The 19,838-nt window shown below is 35.3% G+C and overlaps 1 protein-coding gene across 3 annotated transcripts in view; it reads right to left on the bottom strand.

Annotated features, from left to right (window-relative positions):
• The window catches only part of TOM1L1 (target of myb1 like 1 membrane trafficking protein), a 1,502,644-nt gene that overhangs the window by 483,372 nt on the left and 999,434 nt on the right, over positions 1-19,838 (bottom strand). The gene's annotated exons all lie outside the window — the stretch shown is intronic.

The following is a 19,838-nucleotide window of genomic DNA, read 5'->3' on the forward strand; positions in this document are numbered from 1 at the left end:
GTATGGCAAGGAGTTAGAATTGTCCACACTACTCCAGATGAGGTCTTAATGTTCATTAAAAGTGACAATAACCTGTCTTCCTCTGGTGATACTTTCTCCAAGACATATTCGACCAGCATTAATTGCTGCTTTTTCCCACTGCTTGCTTAAATTTAGATAATTAGATATGCTCACTCCTACTGTTTGTTCTATATCTTCTTTTGTTGCTGTTACCAATCTGCCATCACCAACACCAATCTCAAAATATGCAGTAACTCCCTCCCTGTACGTCTGCTTCCCGGGTGTATTATTTTTAATTTTTATGCATTTCATTTCGGCTATTATGTTTTACACCATGCCATAACATCACGCCAACTGCCTTTTCAGGTTTTATACTCTTTCTTTAGTATCAACCCTCTTGCAATGCTTCTGTCATCAGAAACAAATACAATATTTTCCTTCCAGGCCTTCTGCACTATCTCCATTATGAAGTTGCTGTGTAAAACCATCCCCAATATCTCACTATACATGTGGTACTGCAGTGGTGACCACTCTTTCATCTAAATGAACTCCATTTACTATAATCTTCTATACTGTATTGCCTATTCTGTGCTTTATGTAATCTACCAGCCTAGAACCATTACAAACCATCACATTTGTTCTCTAATTTTTATGGTATACCATTTTAAATGTCTTGCTTAAAGCAAAGTGAGCTACTTTTTTAATAAGTGTGTTGTTTGTGACAAACTTGTTGAGAATGCATAGTGTCTTCTCCTGTGTCCCAAGGGCTTACAGACAATATAAAATGTTCTCCTTCAGCAGTGATTTTATAAATTTCCTTTCTTACAGCTGAAGTCAAATGTAGTAGCGACGGTTCCCAGTCTATTTCTTGCTTCCACTGTTGTGCCCCCTTTCCGCATTATGTCAAAATGCTCATTGTTTTCTTCCTACATTTTAATTTTTAAATTATTATATCAACATTAACCCCTGTTTTCCTGATTATGCCTTATATATTCATTGGTTCAGGGGACCCTTTTAAGTCTAAACTTGCTTCCCAAATGTATCTACCAAATTCTGATACCCTAGAGTTATAAGGGTATATGTAGATTTGGGCATGGGTGGTCAAGCATTTACAGGCTACCTCTGTCTACTAGACGCATAGATGCAAAACTAGGGGTAAATTTCCTATTCCTCATTCACTAATCCTCTTGAACTGGGTTAAGGAAAAACTCTGCTTCACATAGATGGGAAGCCTGATTCAGAGAAGAGGTAGTCTCTGTGACACATACCTATTCTCCATGTGCTATTTATGTTACAGACAAGGTGTAGTGAATTATATCAAGTAATTCTGATGCTATTTATTTTGCAGATGTGCAACAGAGCCATCAGAGTGATATCAAAGGATGCGTTGAAGGCCAGGCATAGACTGCTTCTCAGCAGATGAGAAGCAAAGGGACAGGATTTTTAGGCAGTCCACACAGGACATGTTTTTTACATCCTGTATTCTTTTTGTTTGGAACCTTTGTGGCTGCTCCATTAGTTGAATATTCCTTGTCACATACATACATACCGAAGGAGAAGTACTCAATGATTGGTCAGATGAGGGTCAGCAGAATAATGACATTCTTGGACCTAGAAGAAGCCATACTCTTGCTTATAAGTTGTGCTACATAGAATGATTTCCTTAGTACAGTAGACACATGATGGTCAAAGGCCAAGCTGTTGTCTATATGCAAGTCCGATCTTGGACCACTGGGTCTACTCTTTTGGTTGTATTATCAGTATGGTAGTTAACAGTATGAGCCATTTCCCCAGACCATTTCTTGCCATTGAGTTTTAGATCATGGCTCTGGCAATAGTTATTAGTCTATGTCTTTCCTTCTTGGAGGGTATTTGTGTTGTGGGGAATTCTAAGGCTGCTCCTAATTTGTAATCACCTGCAAGCTTGGTCAGCCAGATGCCTATGATGTTGGCATTGACATCAGGGAAGTAGAAGCCAGAAAGGTAGGCAGGAACATCCCTGGCACTAAGCCTTGGGGTACTCCGCTAGTGACTGGCCTTTTACTGGAGTTAGACTCTTGGGTCCTATCTTTGAGACAACTAATTAACCAGTAGATGGTATAGGGATTTATACCTAATTTTTTGAGTTTGTCTACACTTTCCTGCCACGTTCTCTTCTACAGTGTAACATGGGTAATATAACTACTTCAATAAAATATACTGAAGGGGAAATCAGTGGTTGATTAAGTGTACCTTGCCATAGCAGTTTTCAAACTGTGGGCTTCCCCACACATTTGCTCACCATGCATAAATGCATATTTGCTTTTGGTTTCAGATTTACAAGTACTGTTTAATAAAGTAGAACATATGTGTTTGTTTTAAACTAGAGCAATCTTTTAAGTTTTTCAATAGGAAAATAAACAACATTTAACAAACATCCATTTCAGAACATTTCTACCAAAAAAGACTACTTAAGTTAGTCATTATAATCCACCAACATCGATACCCATAAATTACAGCCAGTATAATGTATATACCTCAAATGTCCAATGGTGAAAAAAGTGGCCACAGTAAGGTATTCTAACCTTAGTTTGCAGAAATGCACATTAGACCTGGAAATCCACACTAATGACTGTCATTATTATCTATGGACATTCTCTCATAACCCATATTTAACTATGTATACCTCATATGACTGGGGTCTATATTATATCCTCGAATGCTTAAAAAAGTGAACGCTGATTGATCGAACTTATTTTCGTGAAACTGCAAAATATCAAAGCAGCAGAAACTCGAATTTTGTCCTAGGGAAAGAATTCAGTTGTCCGTTTCTGTTGCTTCAGTATTTTCAGTGTTATGGTGGAAAGTTACCAGTCGGATTCAGGTAAGTGTGCGATTGTGTGGATGTGAGTGTTAGGGTGAGTTAGGGTTAGGGCTCGGGTTAGGTGTGTGTGCGATTGAGTGGACATGAGGGTTAAGGCGGATTTAAGTGAGTTAGGGTTAGGGAGCGAGTGAGGTGAGTGTGCGATAGTGACGGACCTTAGGGTTAGGGTTTGGGTAAGGTAAGTGGGTAGTTAGTGGTGTGTGCATAGTTTAGTGTAGGGTTAGGTATCAGATTTTAGGTGTATGTGTGTGGATTTCTGTTTGTTTGGTGTGCTTGTGTTTTGTGTATGTGTTTTGGATCAGCGATTTTTTTCCCCCCAAAAAAAAAAAAAAAATCGCTGATCCGACAGTTCGAGATTGTAAGCATTCGCTTAAATTAGGTCGATCAATCAGCGTTCACTTTTTTAAGCGTTCAATTATATAATATAGACCCTACGACTGGTGGTTGTAAAAATAAACAAATAATTATGAACACACTAATGTATTTCAAGCTTGTTTCATACAAACACACAGTAACCACAGTAAAGTATTCTATCTTTTTTCATACAAATTTACTAATTTATTTCCATTTGCTCACCAGGAAAGTCCAGCAGAGCAAACAAGTCCCTTTTCAGTGGAGGCCCAGGAAAGTCTGACTGGACAAACAAGCCCTTTTTCAGTGGAGGCCCAGGAAAGTCTGACTTTGCAAACAAGCCCCTTTTCAGTGGAGGAGAGACAGGCTCCATGAAAAATAACAACAGTAGTACAGATACAACATACAAAATACTCGGGTAACATTTAGCAGCATTACATACACAGCATCATGAGAATTATTTACAGTAGTATCTATACAAGCAGATATATGTAAAATAAAATAAAATAAAATAAAAATAAAATAAAAATAAATGCTCAGGTAACATTAGAAGCATTACATACAAACTGACGATGAACAAAGCAGATAATTATGATATAGACAGGTATATTTTGCAGCAACATAATCAGCACTGGGCTCATTTTAGTAATACATTAAGTCATACATAATTACATGCATTTTGTTGTAAGAAGAGTAGAAAATAATAGAAAAGAGAAGATCTCTGCCATCATGTGTACATAGCAGAAGAAGCTTAATTTAGCTTGGTAAATAGCAGGAGCATAGCCAGTAATCAAGCAGGCACAGTTTTCAATTATTTTATAGATATGTGCATTGCTAATGAGTTTGATTGGAGAGGGAAATGAGTTCCAGGATTTTGGAGATACAATCTGAGTAAACAGCACTTCCTGCTTTGTTGTAAGCTTTGTGAATTGAGAAGAGATGTTTGTCAGTACAGCAAAGAGCTCTAGTGGTAGAGTGGAGTTCTAGTTTACTGCTTAGGGCTGGGTATTTGTCAGGGTGAAAAACTACTCTGGATGCAAACTGAAGCTGAGAGTAGGTGAGCAGGTGAGGTAGCAAAAGAAAATTCAAGTGCCTGAGGTCATTACAGAGATGTGTAGAGTATGGATTACTGGAAGCAAATTTAGCTACTTTATTATAATACTGCTCTAGTTTAGTTGTCAGGTGGACTGAAGATTGATGAAAATAGAAGAGGTGTAGGTGGATTCTAAATGTATCTGGCTGCTTTCAGTCAGATGCTGTTTGCATATATATATATATACATATATATATATATATATATATATATATATATATAGCAGACCTAACTTCTGGTGTGATTTTTGATTGCTTACTTGATGTACAGGTTGAACATCATGGTGTCATCTTTTGTAACCCCTAGTAATTTAGTACTGGAGACTACCTTGATTATTTGTGTTATTTGCAAAGGTGATTTGAAAGTTAGCTTTGCATTTGCTATGAGACTTATGAGTGAAAATGAGAAATTTTGTCTTTTTTAGGGGTTTAATAACAGGTCTTTTGCTAAACAGTTTTCTAAGTGTCTCCTCTGAAGGGCAACACACTCATGAGTGCAGCACCCGCCTCATGCTGCACTGTGTGCTAGCAAGTTAATCACCTGGAGTGAGAAATGAACCCAAGTCCTACTGGTCTTCCAGCACAAAAGGTGATTGTGCTACCTGTTGTGCCTCTGATTGCAGTGTTGTCGAAGGTTGAGAGGTATTACTTTTTTAACACAATCAGATACTGTGTACACAGTAAAGTCATTAAAATTGCTTGCTGGGAACTGTCTATGGATGAAAGTAAGTTAACTTTTTCTTGTTTACTTATTTTAAACAGTGTTATTTTGCAGGATTAGTGTGCAAAATTTCCTGTCCTGATCTATATTAAATAATCCTTTGTGACGTATACACAGATTGACTCTTCCTCACCTCTGACTCACCCTCATTGTCATTCAACTTATATGGTTATTTACAATTCATTCATAGCCCAGCCATCCCCAACAAGTCAAACAGGGTACTAGTGTGGTTTCTAACAAAGACCTGAGAAAAATTGTATTTTCAGTCACATTACCAAATACAGGGATCATCCACCAATCTTTGCCATTAGACAGACAATTCCTCAGCCAATGAAATACCATTTTAAAGATGTGTGAGATCTAACAAACTTTAATAAAGACATTTTCTTAACTATTTTTACTTCTATAAACTATCAAAACCATTTCCCTAGATAATGCAGTCCACATATTTAATACAATCTTCCTCATACCTCTCAACAGTCGAGATTTTCGCAGACTACCCAGATTTTTGCCTCTTAGTTTTGGTCTATTCTTCATACATTTATGGTTTTCTGGCAAATGACTGGCAAATCATTGAGGATGGATGTCAAAAATAATAACAGGTATTGGAGTTTTAGACTTCATATCCTTCAGAAAATTCACACTAGTGGCAAATCATTGAGGATGGATGTCAAAAATAATAACAGGTATTGGAGTTTTAGACTTCATATCCTTCAGAAAATTCACACTAATGGAAAACCTGTTATTCTATCAACTTTCTAAGTTTATAACAGCAATATTTAAAAATTGTCCCTATTTGTAGGCTTTTGCCCCCATTGTTTATTGCTTTGTCCAGATTTCTCACTCTAAGAGGTCGAGCAGTACGATCTTCCTCAATGTTCTAAACAAACTAGCAGCCATATGCAGAAAGAGGGTCAAACAAACACTCCCCCTGGCTATCTGCATCAACCAAAAAATTAATGCATGACAGGGGTTAAGACACGGAAAACCTCGAAAACTTCAGACAGCTTCATGATCAATCCAACATAAAAGTTAAAATGATAAAAAAAATCACTACTTTAACTTACAAAAGAATCACCAAAAAAAGCTGTTACTTTCTGGAGCTGCATCAAAAAATGTTCATCCACAGGTAGAATAAAGCTGCCAAATCCATACATAGATAGCACTGCTTCACTATTTGCCTCCCACTTCATCAGCACAATAACGTTACTACTTAATGTAGACACTAACCATTCACCCCAACTTAACTTCTAAGTCAGTGCCAACCATAACACTTTTATCCATCAACAATGCTCTAACCTCTATCATTACAAAGCACTTCCTAAAATTAAACCTATAACCCTAGCTGCAGGTAAGTGGATATCTGAAAATTGCAGTAGATCCCATTGCCTACCCCATCTCAATACTCACTAAAAGATCCATACAACAGTCTTATGTTTCCTCCCCAGGGAAGAAATTGTTAATCTTACCCCTGCACAGAATGGGAAAAGGTCTTTACAATTATAGACCTACAGCCATACTTTAACTCCCAAATTTTACAATTATAGACCTACAACCATACTTTAATTATATCAAAAATCTTAAAAAAATGCATTCATTCTCAGCCACATTCTTCCCAACAACCTCCTCTCCTCCACTCAGCATGGCGTTAGACAAAACCACAGTATGACTGCTGCATTAAGTGATTTCTCTAATAGCATTAATCAGACCATCAAAGTAGGAAACATTGTATCTGCCCTTTTCTTGGACCTATCTTAAGTCTTTGACACCATCTCATAACAAACTGCTCCATCAGCTACCATCCTTTGATATGTCTCTGTCAGTGTTCCCCAAAATATGATTCCAGGACCAATGCTGTTTTATATATTTATCAATAATTTACATACTGCCTCAAAACATGCCTAGTCCACTGTGCTGATGATGAAATCTTTTTCTGCTCTGCCCTAAATCCCATTCTTCTCTAACAGCTCATATTAGATTTATTCTACTACATAGAGACCTGGCAAAATCAGACCTAATACTAACCCCAAAAAGACAGAACTTCTCCTTTTATTCCTAAGTCCCATACCAAATACAAAGCTAACTTTCAAATCAAATTTGAAAATAAAACAAGTATTGAGGAAGTCTCCACTATTTAGTTACTAGGAGTTATAGCAGATGACACTATGGCAATCAACCTCTACATCCAACAATCATTGAATCAAGGTTCCATCTGTTTGAGAAAATCAATAACCAAACCAGCCTGAGAAAGAAGACAGCCCAATACAAACTAATAACCAAGAGAGAAACAGATGTCCAACTAGTCAGATGCTTTACGCAAAATGTATTAGCAAAACATTTTTAATATTGAAACACACAAAATAAAGACATAGACTTTCATCAAAAAGACTTCATCAAAACTAATGTCTAACCAAACATAACCAATTTCAATATAAAACTTCAAAAGTCATGCGATTCATGCAATGAAAAATCCCCAGTACCAAAAGGTAACTAATAAAAGTTGATGTATAAAAACTTGGATATACATATTTTATATACATTATATTTAAAACATGACTAAATGAATATAAATACATCTAAAATCAAATTCCAAAGACAGCATTCTCAAAAAATATCTAGAGTATAAAATGTTGTGGTTAAAACTTATAACTTAGAGGAGCATAACTTTAAAGTAGTATTAAGGGAAACAGCATAATTTAATTCAGGGTGTTCACTAGCGTTTAGCTTGAGTTGCCATAAAAACTCTTAGTGTCCCAAAAAATATTCCTAGGGTTAGGATATATTTGTTCAAGAATGGTAAAATATTTTTTTTTATCTGAGTTACAAGTTAATTTATGTTTTAAAAAGGTATTGGTCGCTGGATTTACTTGAATGTCACAATAATGTTCCTGGAAGCATTTTCTAAATTGTTGCTCTGTTTGCAAAAACAAGAACAGGCATTGCAAAAAGCTAAATAAACAACAATCTTAGTTCTGCAATCATAAAAACTTTGGAATTTAATGATCTTAATTTTAAGTCATTCCCTTATAAATATACTTACATTAGGCAGAGGCACCACAGTTTCTGGTGCCAAATATTTTTTAATACTACTAATATCAGTGCAAAAGTATTTTTTTCTTTGCAATTCCCTTATATCAGCCCCTCTTGATAACACAAAACATGTTTTTGTTCTCCTAGATTTTGCTGAAGATGGGTATCATGAAGAATAATATTCCAATAACTAGTAATTACTGGTTTAACACAAAAATGTTGCCTATCATATTTAATAGCTAAACAGTGTTCATACCCAAGTGCTTGTGCAGGTTTTGTGTTAAAATGATAACATAACCCTACTCACAATATAGGCTTAAAGTTACTTGTTCTCCCTAGCCTAATTTAATTTATAATATTAGTTAATAAGTCTTGCGTCACCTTCTCATTTTTAACATATCACTTAAAAATTCAAGGTCTGTATTAAAATTCAAAATAATCCTGGATAATCTGACCATCTGCCCTTTAACTAAGGCTTTCTTTTGCTTAAGGGGATGGTTACTAGTGAAATGTAAACATCCATTTGAAAAAGTAGGTTTCTTATATATGTCATATTTATATGCAACCTTACAGAAGTCCTTTTCCAGGAGAACATCTAAGTAATTAATGTTAGTCTTTGAAAATTATAAGTACATTTTAAAAAGACTAGTAGTGGTACTAATTTAGTTAAAAAAAATCATCTTACTGTTCAAATGTATCCTTCCATATTTAAAATATGTCATCCAGAAAGTGGAAATAAACTGCAATGTATTCAAAATATTCAGATCTTAAAACAAAATTTTGCCGCCCATGAAGCATAACCAGATCAGCAAGAAGAGGACCACCTGCTGCACCCATAGCCACTCCACTATTTTGCTTATAATATTCACCCTCAAAGAAAAGATAATTATTAGTTAGAATAGTTTCCATAAAACAAGTGATCATATTAATATCCTTACTGGACAAAAGTTCACATTTGCATAAAATGTTGTTGAACCAGTCATGCCCAGTATTGTGAGGTATACAGGAAAAAAGGTCCTTTACATCAGTGGTTACCATTACCTCATCTGGGTTATAGTATTCAGAAGTTATTTGTCCTAAAAAATCCCAAGAGTCCTTAAGTAGGCAGGAATGTAAGGATTTAAAATGTTTAATCATTCTGCCAATAAATATGGCAAGGAATGTACTTTTGATCTTCCCTCTGTAACAATGGGCCTGAAATGTAGGCTTCCTATATATGCTATATTTATGTTATATTTATATTATTTTATGGACTTTGGGAATACCAAAAAGACTTTGTATAATGGGATGTAGGATATGTAAAAATGATTTTTTATATACAACTTTCTAATATAATAAATCTTCTAACATAGAATCAATTTTTTGTATGATATATTTATCTCATTGAGGGATGCTCTAGTATACTGGAAATCATTGTTAAGTAAAGCAAAAGTTTTACTTAAATAGTCAACGGCATTCATTAAGACCACTCCCCCACCTTTATCAGGCTTCATAACCTGAACATGTTTATTACAACTAAGTTCGCTCAAGAACCTAAATTCATCTAAAGTCAAGTTATGATGTTGAAATCTCCTTTTTTATCATAAAAAATACTAATAATATATTCAATACAAATTTTTTTTCAAAAACAGATAAAACAGGATGCAAAGAGGGGTTAAGAGTGCTCTTCTGACTCAGTTTTCAGTTCAATGTATCATAGTGTGCCAATTCATCATTATTAACAGAAAACATAGTAGATAAATTTAACTTTCTAACATACAACTTAAAATTAATTATCAATTCACCCAAATCAGTTTTAAAAGCAGGCATAAATGTAAAACCTTTTATGAATAATTCAAAATATCTGTTATCTAAAGTTAAATTACTACAATTGAATATTTTAAAATGTTTATAGCATGTATAAATATTGTCGTTATCAAATCCATCTCTATTCATGTTCATAACATCAACACCATAAGTCTTAAATTCATGTTCATGAAAAAAAAAAACTTATTGAATGTAGTTCCTCAGTACTGAGTATACCATCTAAAACTTTAGAAAAAAAGAGTCAACATATGGTAAATAGTTTGCTTCAAAAAATCATCACAGTATGATGTTAGTACCTTTACTGTCTCTCCCTCCCTCTCCTACCCTGAGGAGGATTATTCAAATTTTGAGGATGTGGCCACAAATGTTAGACCGACTGTTGGGCCAGTCTGTCTGGTCACCTGAATAGCTATGTATTTGATACTGATAAAAAAAATCATTTTCAGTTGGCACAGGCATATTACTAATATTATCAATATTATGTTGTTCTGAATGAACTTCCAGTACCGGTCTAACTTGGGTACAGGAGAGGCTAATTTGTCCATACATTCCTTTTAATTCCTAGAAATCTTTCTGAATTTTCTTTCCTTATTAATAGTAACATTTTGGTGTACAGTGTTAAACCCCTTAAAATAGTGATTTATTTAGCTGTTCCAATTCAAAATTTAAATTTTCCATCTTTTTGTTGTTATCAAAAATGAGGAGCCTTGTGATTTGGAAGCCACTGTCATCAAATATCTGTAACACTTCTCAGTGTAATTCAAATCAGTTCTCTACACTGTTAGGACATTTGTGAACTCTTAGACCTTTTGGTACTATTTTAAGGATAACCAATGTTTAAAATAAGCATTATCAACCTGTAATTGTCTATATTTATTAAGATATCATTCAAATACAACCAGAGTAGCATTAAATGTTTTGGTGTTATGAAGTGGCAGTGCATCAAAGTGATATTCATGTCTCAAGCACCCCTCCAAACAAAACTCATGGTCAGTAGACCTTTCCAAGTTTTTGTCCTTACTGTTATCCACATTCTGAATACCAGTACAACCAGATGTAGACTCTGTAAACTAGGCAGAGGTGGTAATTTGGTGCCAAACTGCATCAGCATAAGAATTCAACTGACCGGAAGAGTTCATCTGACCATTAGTTAATGAATATAGTAGTTCCGGAACTTCAAAACTATGAGCTGTACCATGGTTGATGGGTGGTGCTTTATCAATAGTGGGTATAGAGTTTGAAGTTAACAACTGTATAACTTGGGTAAGTTCACCAATGATTTTACCAAACAAATGTTCATACTGAACCAGTGGTGATGAACAGCCAGATAATGTAGGTGGCATAACCAAGTGAAAGCTGTTAATACATTCAGAGCCCTCAGTCATTTCAAACAGCCCAGGTGATGACACTGATGTCCCAGGAAGGAGAAAAACCAATAACTGAACCAGCCCGATAGGGAAGACAGCCAAATACAAACTAATAACCAATAGCGAAACAGCTGTGCAACCAGACACCTTCAGCAAAAATGTATTAGCAAAAAAAAAGTTATGCAAATGTGAATTTTGTCCAATAAGGATATTAATATAATCATTTGTTTTATGGAAAATATTCTAGCTAATAATGATCTTTTCTTTGAGAGTGACTATTATAAGGGAAATAGTACAGTGGCTATGGGGCAGCATATGCCCCTCTTTTTGCTGATCTGGTTTATGTTCCATTGGGAACAAAAATTTGTTCTTAGATCTGAATATTTTGATTACACTGCAGTTTATTTCACTTTCTGGATGACATATTTTTAATTTGGAAAGGTACATTTGAACAGTTTTTTAACTCTGTTAATACCACTACTAGCTTTTTTAACAATTACTTATAATTTTTCAAAGACTAACATTAATTACTTAGATGTTCTCCTGGAAAAGGACTTGTGTAAGGGTGCCTATAAATCTAACATATACAGAAGCCTACTTTTTCAAATGGATATTTACATTTCACTAGTAACCATTCCCTTAAGCAAAAGAAAACCTTAGTTAAAGGGCAGATGATCAGATTATCCAGGGTTATTATTTCAGAAAAAGTTGATTTTAATAGAGAATTAGATTTTTTATGTGATATGTTAAAAATGAGAGGATATCCCCAAGACTTAATTAATGTTATAAATGAAATCAGGGTAGGGAGAACAAGTTTAAGCCTGTATTGGGAGTTGGGTTACATTATCATTTTAACACAAAACCTGCAAAAGCACTTGGGTATACACAGAGTTTAACTATTAAATATGACAGGCACATTTTATGTGTTAAACCAATAATTACCAAACACTGGAATATTATTCTCTATGATACTCACCTTTATTAAAACTAGCACCAAAAAAAAAAACATTTTGTGTTTTCCAGTGGGGCTAATATAAAGGAGAAATTGAAAAGAAAAAAATACTTCTGCACTGATATTTGTAGCATTAGAAAAACGTTTGGCACCAAAAAGGTGGTGACTGTACCCAATGTAAGTATATTTACAAAGGGAATTAATTAAGATTGTTAAATTATACTTTTAAATTCCAAGGTTTTTATGACTGTAATACTAACAGTGTTGTTTATTTATCTTTTTATGATGCCAGCTTTTATGAAAAGACAGTGACAATTTAGAAAATGTATCCAGGAACATTACTATGACATTCACGTAAATAGAGCAACCAATGGCCTTTTTATACATAAATTAAGTTGTAACCAAATAAAAAAAAATGTATTCTACCATTCTTGAACAAGTACATCCTAAACCTTGAGGTGGACCATGGGAAGATTTATTGGAACATCGACAGCTTTTATGGCAACTCATGCTAAACGCTAGTAAACACCCTGTGTTAAAATGATGCAATTTCCCTTAACAGTAGTTTAAAGTTATGATCCTCTAAGTTATACATTTTAACCACAACATTTTATACTCTAGGTAGTTTTTGAGAATGCTATCTTCGGAATTTGATTTTAGATGTGTTTATATTTATTTATTCATGTTTGTAAATGTAATATATATATATATATATATATATATATATATATATATATATACACAAGTTTTTATACATCAGCTATCAATTGTCTTAATTAGTTACTTTTTGATAGTGGGAATTTTTCATCACATGACTTTTGGATTTTAATATATACATTGGTTGTGTTTAATTAGACATTAGTTCTGATGTAGCCTTTTTGATAAAAGCGCTTAACTCTATGTATTTGTTTTGTGTATACTTTTCAATATCAAAAATGTTTTGCTAATACATTTCGCTTAAGGTGTCTGATCGGTTGGGCAGCTGTTTCTCTCTTCCATCCGCTTGAATTGATGGTACCTCAGGTGGATGTAAAGTACCCTACATCAAAGACAGTATGTATAAAAACAAAAAAATAATGAGGGATAAAGGCCCCAAATCAGGGACAGATGTTGAACATTATTCTTTTTTACTTAGAAAAATGCTAGAAGAGCAGTTTTGGTATTAGCATACATTTTCTGAAGGAGATAATGTCTGAAAAATAAATATCTGTCCTTATTTAGTGACCACAATCCTCACAGCTTTGCAAAACAACACACATTTTATGAAGAAAAAACAAAATATGATATTCTGCAAAATTAGGAAAACTTTTGCTTGGTACAAACTGTAGTCAGCACAGACAATATAATATTCCATCTGATATTAAAAAGATACACACTAATCCTATAAAGCTAGACTGTTGAAACCGATCAGACTACAAACAGTGTAAGTTATTTTCACACACAACTGAATCCTCAAACCAATATCTCAGATATCTGATTGTGATAAAAGTGGCCACAAAATAAATTTTTTCAACTTTGTTTCATACAAATAGCAACTCCCACAGGAAGGTATCCCTTTCCAGCTTGCTTAAAACAAATCACATTAATCCTGGAAAGTCAGCCAAAAAATGGATCAAACATTACATGTCAGTACTGTTTCATCTGCGGACATCCTTCACAGCCAGGCCTGCAATTTTATTGCTTTGTTGTCTGTGTACACATCCCAAACATACAATTGTATTAAACAAGGGAAAATGATAAAATAATACTAGACTGAGACTGAGATATAATGAAATTTTCAGCTCCAGTTCATACACACACACAGACACACAGATACACAGATACACACAGACACACACACACACAGCTGCTGGTCAGCCACAGCATAGTATTTCATCTCCTCGTAGCTACACACTGCTGCCCATATCTAGTTTTCTGACAGGATTTCACAGAAATTTACTTTACTTTACACTATTGCAGTCCACTCTACTGCTGGTCTTTCAAACTGTGAGTGTCAAACCACTACACTGTTTAATATCAGTGGATTTTATTTTATTTTCCATCCCAATAAATTATGCTAAGGCAAGGAACAGAAAACTGTGGTTGCTTAGAAACTGTCATTACAGCCTATTTGTTCATTTATTTAAGAAATGAAACATTTCTCTACTTTATGAACAAATAAAGAAATAAATGAATAAATAAAGCCTCCCTGCCTAGATAGTGCCACTTGATTGTGTGACAAGTGCAAATAGTAGGGAGTGTGAGTAAACAGTATCATTTTAGAGTATTATTAACAGATTTTTTTTTTCAAATGAAAATAAAGTAAATGTTTTTTTGTTAGTGAATGTGTTCAGCACATAAGCTTAATTTCTTCCAGATAGTAACTTGCTGGTCATGGGTCCCACTAGTGCTGTGAGGTCTAGGTGGCCACTTGACTCGACCACTATTATAATCGCACACTTTATAAAAGTCTTGCAGTGCTCACTGAAGTTGGTTGCCACATCAGCTCACAATGCAGTTCAAAAATGAAAATAATAAAATCTTAAATACACACTTTTGTTGCAATTCAAGGTACACTTTTAAAGGCTAAGCTCATGTCTCTATAGTGCAGTTCATAAAAGTGAATCTCGATATTGTTTCACCACAGAGACACATTTGGTGGGATTGTGAACTGAAGTACAGGCCTGGTGAGGTATATTACTTGATATGTGCAGTCTGTGCTTTACTATGGTCTACAGCCCACAGTAGTTTTACGTTCACTGTGCTTACATTGCTGGGCTCCTGCTCCATTCCTTCCATCCTTATGTTTCCAGGGAAATATGCTGGTTTGCACTGGTCTGCAGGCATCAGAAATTCCATTCATGAAATAATGGTCTTCCATTATTGCTCATAGGAACCAGCTTACATTTGCATATAATTATGCAATGAGTTTGTGTGTTAAGGGGTACTGTGGCTGTCTGGTTATGATACAGATCATCACAGAGCAGGCTATAATTTGTAGTAAATTTCATATATTTGTATGCAGCCTGTGGGTGTCATGAAATGTCTTAAAACATTACAGCTCTTGTGTGTTTATGGGCAATGCCATGTGGTATAAGCTATATGGCTCATCATATTACACTGAGGGATATTTCTTCATTTCCAGGGGAATCAAGTATGCAAGTATTTTGTTTGTAATTACAGTACATGGCTAAAGCAGGGGACTTTTATATCCAGGATGGGGAGCAGCTTTCTATCATCCTGGACAAGAAGCACTGCGGTATTCTATTTCCTTAATTATAATTGTCCATTAAAACCTGGCTTGTACTCTTGCCTTACTTTTGTCCATCCCCAAGTAAATTCCCAACACACAACTATGCGGTAGTTTTTACTAGTGTTCTGTAGGGTTCTTTCCCTAGCGAGTGTTACACAATGTTCTTCCTTTCTTTACTTATACTATACAAAAGTAAACTTTCAATTTAAAAGAGTAAGAAGCATTGGAAGCATACTGTTCATACCATTTCCTATAGTTTTGTTACATTGTCTCTTGCCCATCATCAAGTGCCATCGGAATTCCCATTGTGTTTTATTACACATTTATGTGACTTGTCACTAAGTCTACTAACAAGGGTTACTTTGTTCCGTAACTTGCCTCAAGAATGATATCATATCTTCTTCCTCCCAAAACAGTGGCACTTCTGCCATCTCTACTTTTTCCTCTGCAACAGGTAGTTTGAAACAAAAATAACCTTCTGATATCTGTATAGGCCTCTTGAGCATTTTCTTTTCTTTTACATGCCTTTCCCTTTACCAAAATGGCAGTAAATGCCATCTTTTCACTTTCTTCTTCTTCTCTGTGTTGCCCTTCTACTGCAAAGGCTATTTGAGAACTAAGTTTATGATCAGTTTTCATTTTTCTCAGCTTAATGATGCATGTTCCTGAGAGCTTGCTTTTATTTGAAATTTCTGCTCAATAAAGCTCAGAACTTTACATTCTCATTTTCATCTGAAGGCTATCACTTTGTCACCCTACTTCTATTTTTGCGTCACTTTTACTGAGTGCGTACAAAAGAACATTTACTAGGCAGACAATGGGATGTGAACAGATGTGTAATGGCAGTAAGCATATACACTTATGAGGAGTAATGTAATTCCTGTTTATGAATGTTTAAATGACGACTTATTAGCAGCTACATTGGCCATTGAATTTATTAACCATGGAGCTAATACAAGGAACAATAGCTTTCTGGTTAAATTACTTGTAGTTAGACTAAAATTGAAAGCAACCTTTTTTTCAGTCTAGAGCTGGCAGGCTGTGAGACTTCTTACCATTACTAATTAGACATTCCAAAGATTTGCGGACCCTCAAGCCTCTGCTGGATTCCTGGTATGCAAAAGTGAAATAAGTGACAGGGTCTGTGATTAAGCAAACTCTTTAATGGCCTAAATAGCCTCTGAGTTTGGTAGTTATTTCATTGAATCGTTGAATAGATCCTATACCAAATTCTTTTGCTTGGCTTTAATTCTAAATCTCTGTATGAGGGCCCCTATCTTGCACTTCTCATTGTTACACTGAACAGATATTATTAGACTACTGGTCTACCACTTTCTTGTTAAGTGGATCAGCCTGCCACACTGTGTCTATAGATTTTACCTCCTCCCACATTACCCATAGTGCTTTAAAATGGGGAGAATCATTTCCTAATGCTATATCATGAGTTGAGCTGAAGGTTACAGACACCACATTTGAACAGTTTCCTCACAGCTCTAACAATTTCTGTAAGTGTAAGGGGGATACTCTTTTTTACCACTATGTATGCATGCGTATTGCCTCAACTTTTTGGTTGTTACTAACTTTATGTTTACATATCAGGGGACTCCAGACAAGAGTAAATAATGCTTTCTAAATCTTGTACCTCCCTTGCTTATAAAAACATCGCACACTTCACTAGTCTGACAGGCACAATGCTAACTCATCCCAGATGTCACACCCCATAGGTACAACTTCATTTAAAGAACACATATTATTTAATCATGTATGTATTTATTTATCTTTTCTTTTAGTAGTATTCTGTTCAACAGCACAGAACAACAGTGTAACACACACACACACACTTTTGTAACAAATGCACATAACTTGCTAGTTTTTGATTCATAGAATTCATAGAAGATAGCAGATTTCTTATTGTAGTGTTAGACTTAGAAAAAGAAAATCAGTAATAAGCATTGTGATATTAACTACTGATGTTTTCTACTGAGGTTACTAGATTATCAAAGTTATTGGGATTACTTTACAATACCTTTGTTCTGACATTGCTATGTAACATTCTTTTATGCCTATCTAATGGTAAAAAAGTTAACATTTTCAATTTATTGGTGCCGTCTGTTTTCCTGTTTATTTTTATTTTACCCACCTATTGACTGGGTAAACCCACTGAACAAACTGTCCCTTTTCAGGGACAACATAGGAGCACTATCTGGTTAAGTGACTTGCTCAGAGTCATACATTATAGGTTCATAGGTTCGGGCTCTAGGGATCTAAACCTTGTCACCACAATAAACAGAACATGCCGGAGGGATAGATTCCTGTCCCAGAGACTTCCCATACTCTGGAATAAACTACCTATCTATATCAAACAAAGCTCCTCATTAGCACTCTTCAAGAAAAATCTTGATGATTGGATGGGAAATAGGAAATTCACCCCGGGGATCACCTCTGTGGCTCTGCTCGACAGTGGCACAGGAAAATAATTTTCTTGGATGGCAAAAGCCAGGGTACCTTTTTGGCTGGGCTTGTATAGGCCCCAGGGCCGATAGCATAGTACCTACCTATGAACCTATAGATTAATAGATAAGTACTAGGTCAGCGACCCTTGTTGGCCATTTTGAAAGCCTTGCCAAGTTTCCTTTCAAAAGTGAAAAATCAAACCCTGTACCATGTGTCTGTGAGGTTAACACCTTAACCATTATATCAACCCCCATACTAGGCAAATGAAGTAGCTCATTACCAGTTGAAAGCTTTAGTCCTCTGCACTAAGTGCCAGAGGAATAAAGTCAAAGCTTTTAAATATGCTTTAAAACTTCTGTCTGTGCTCTTAATGACTTATCAACATTAAAAGAACAGTTGTAAAATGTTACTGCTTATACTTTAGTAATTACACAAACCATAGTTCTTTCATAAGTTTGTCATATTCCATGTAATCTCTTCATTCCATATCCATATACATATATATTTTCAGTGTCTCTCCTGTAGGGACTTTTGCCCAATCTGCACAGTTCCAATTCTCTATGGAGGCACACAGCCCAAATACCACTATGTAGGACTGCAGGTCATCCTGCCTGGTTAGTTTCTTCATATGTGGCACAGTCTTGTCATTTCCAGCTACACTAACCAATGCAACTAACTGTTGAAGTAGTTACATCAGTTTTTGATCATTCCCCACTTGTGACTCCACAATTCTTTCTATAAAGTCCTCCATGGTTAGGGTTACCAGAACGCCATGCCAGCAGCTCAGCAATTACAGTTCTGCAGGGAATTAGTAACTTAGATATGGTACACACACATTTTCTAAGATGGCTGCACACTGATCACCAGCTTATCTTCAGCTCTCCCATTGTGAAAAAAGAAAATGAAAAAAAAAAAAAAAAAGAGCCAGGAACTATGTCACATTTAGTAAATACAGTACACTGCCTGGATGCCAGCAAAGAAGAAACTAAGAGACTCTGAAACAAGATCACTAGAAAAAGTGATGAGAAAACACTGACTAGGAAGAATCCTCCAACTGTTCAGCAAAAAGCAGCTCAAGCTCCAGCTATGATGTAAGACATGGTTTCTAGTAACCTAGAAGAAAAAATAAGTAAAATCTGCACAGCTCTGATTAAAATAAATGAAACACTGAAGGAGCATATCAACTCAAATAACAAAAGGCTGGAAAATGGGAGAAACTTTAAACAGATATTAACATGAGCTGATAAAACTGCAAATATCAGAGACTGAGATGAAGAAAAGTTTTGCTGAGTTTGAGATTTCTCAAGAAGAGATGTTTCAAAAAATGGTAGAATTAGCGGACAGAGCACGTAAGGAAAACCTGAGACTTTCTGCTGTACTAGAGAAAATAGAAGGAATAGGCTGTGTTAAATTTATGAAGGCACAAAAAAGCAAATGGACTGGTATTCCACAGCAGGAACTGTTAATTGAAAGGGCACACCTTGTGTATGCTCCAAATCTGACCATGAGAACGTAGCCAAGACCTGTATTAGTAAAGATGCAATCCTACTAGTAGAAAGAGCTGACTGACAAAACTATGGCAAAAGGGCAAAATATTGAATGCTGGAGACAGCAGAGTGTTTTTGGAAAATTAATATTTACTGTTTTTAGAAAATTAATATTCACTGCCCACTAGGCAGAAGAGAAACAAGTAATCAGGGAATGTGAGATTCAAGCTGCTGCATCCAGCTAAGCTGCTGCATCCAGCTGTCTTCAGAATATTTTTACTGGAGAATCAAAGTCATTTTTAGATGCAGAACAGGCTGAGAAGGAAATACAAGTTTATCAAACAAAAATTGAGCTATTAAGCAAAAGGGGACTTTGCTTCTTATTCTCCTGATAATAAAGCACACAGAGAGACTTTGCCAGAGAAACATTTTCCACTGTTACAAAGGAAAACGCCTGAGAGACAGAAAAAAGCAAGGGAAGTT

Source organism: Protopterus annectens, chromosome 12.part0 (assembly GCF_019279795.1).
Source record: "Protopterus annectens isolate FY-2018-M chromosome 12.part0, PAN1.0, whole genome shotgun sequence".
Taxonomy (NCBI): Eukaryota; Metazoa; Chordata; order Ceratodontiformes; family Protopteridae; genus Protopterus; species Protopterus annectens.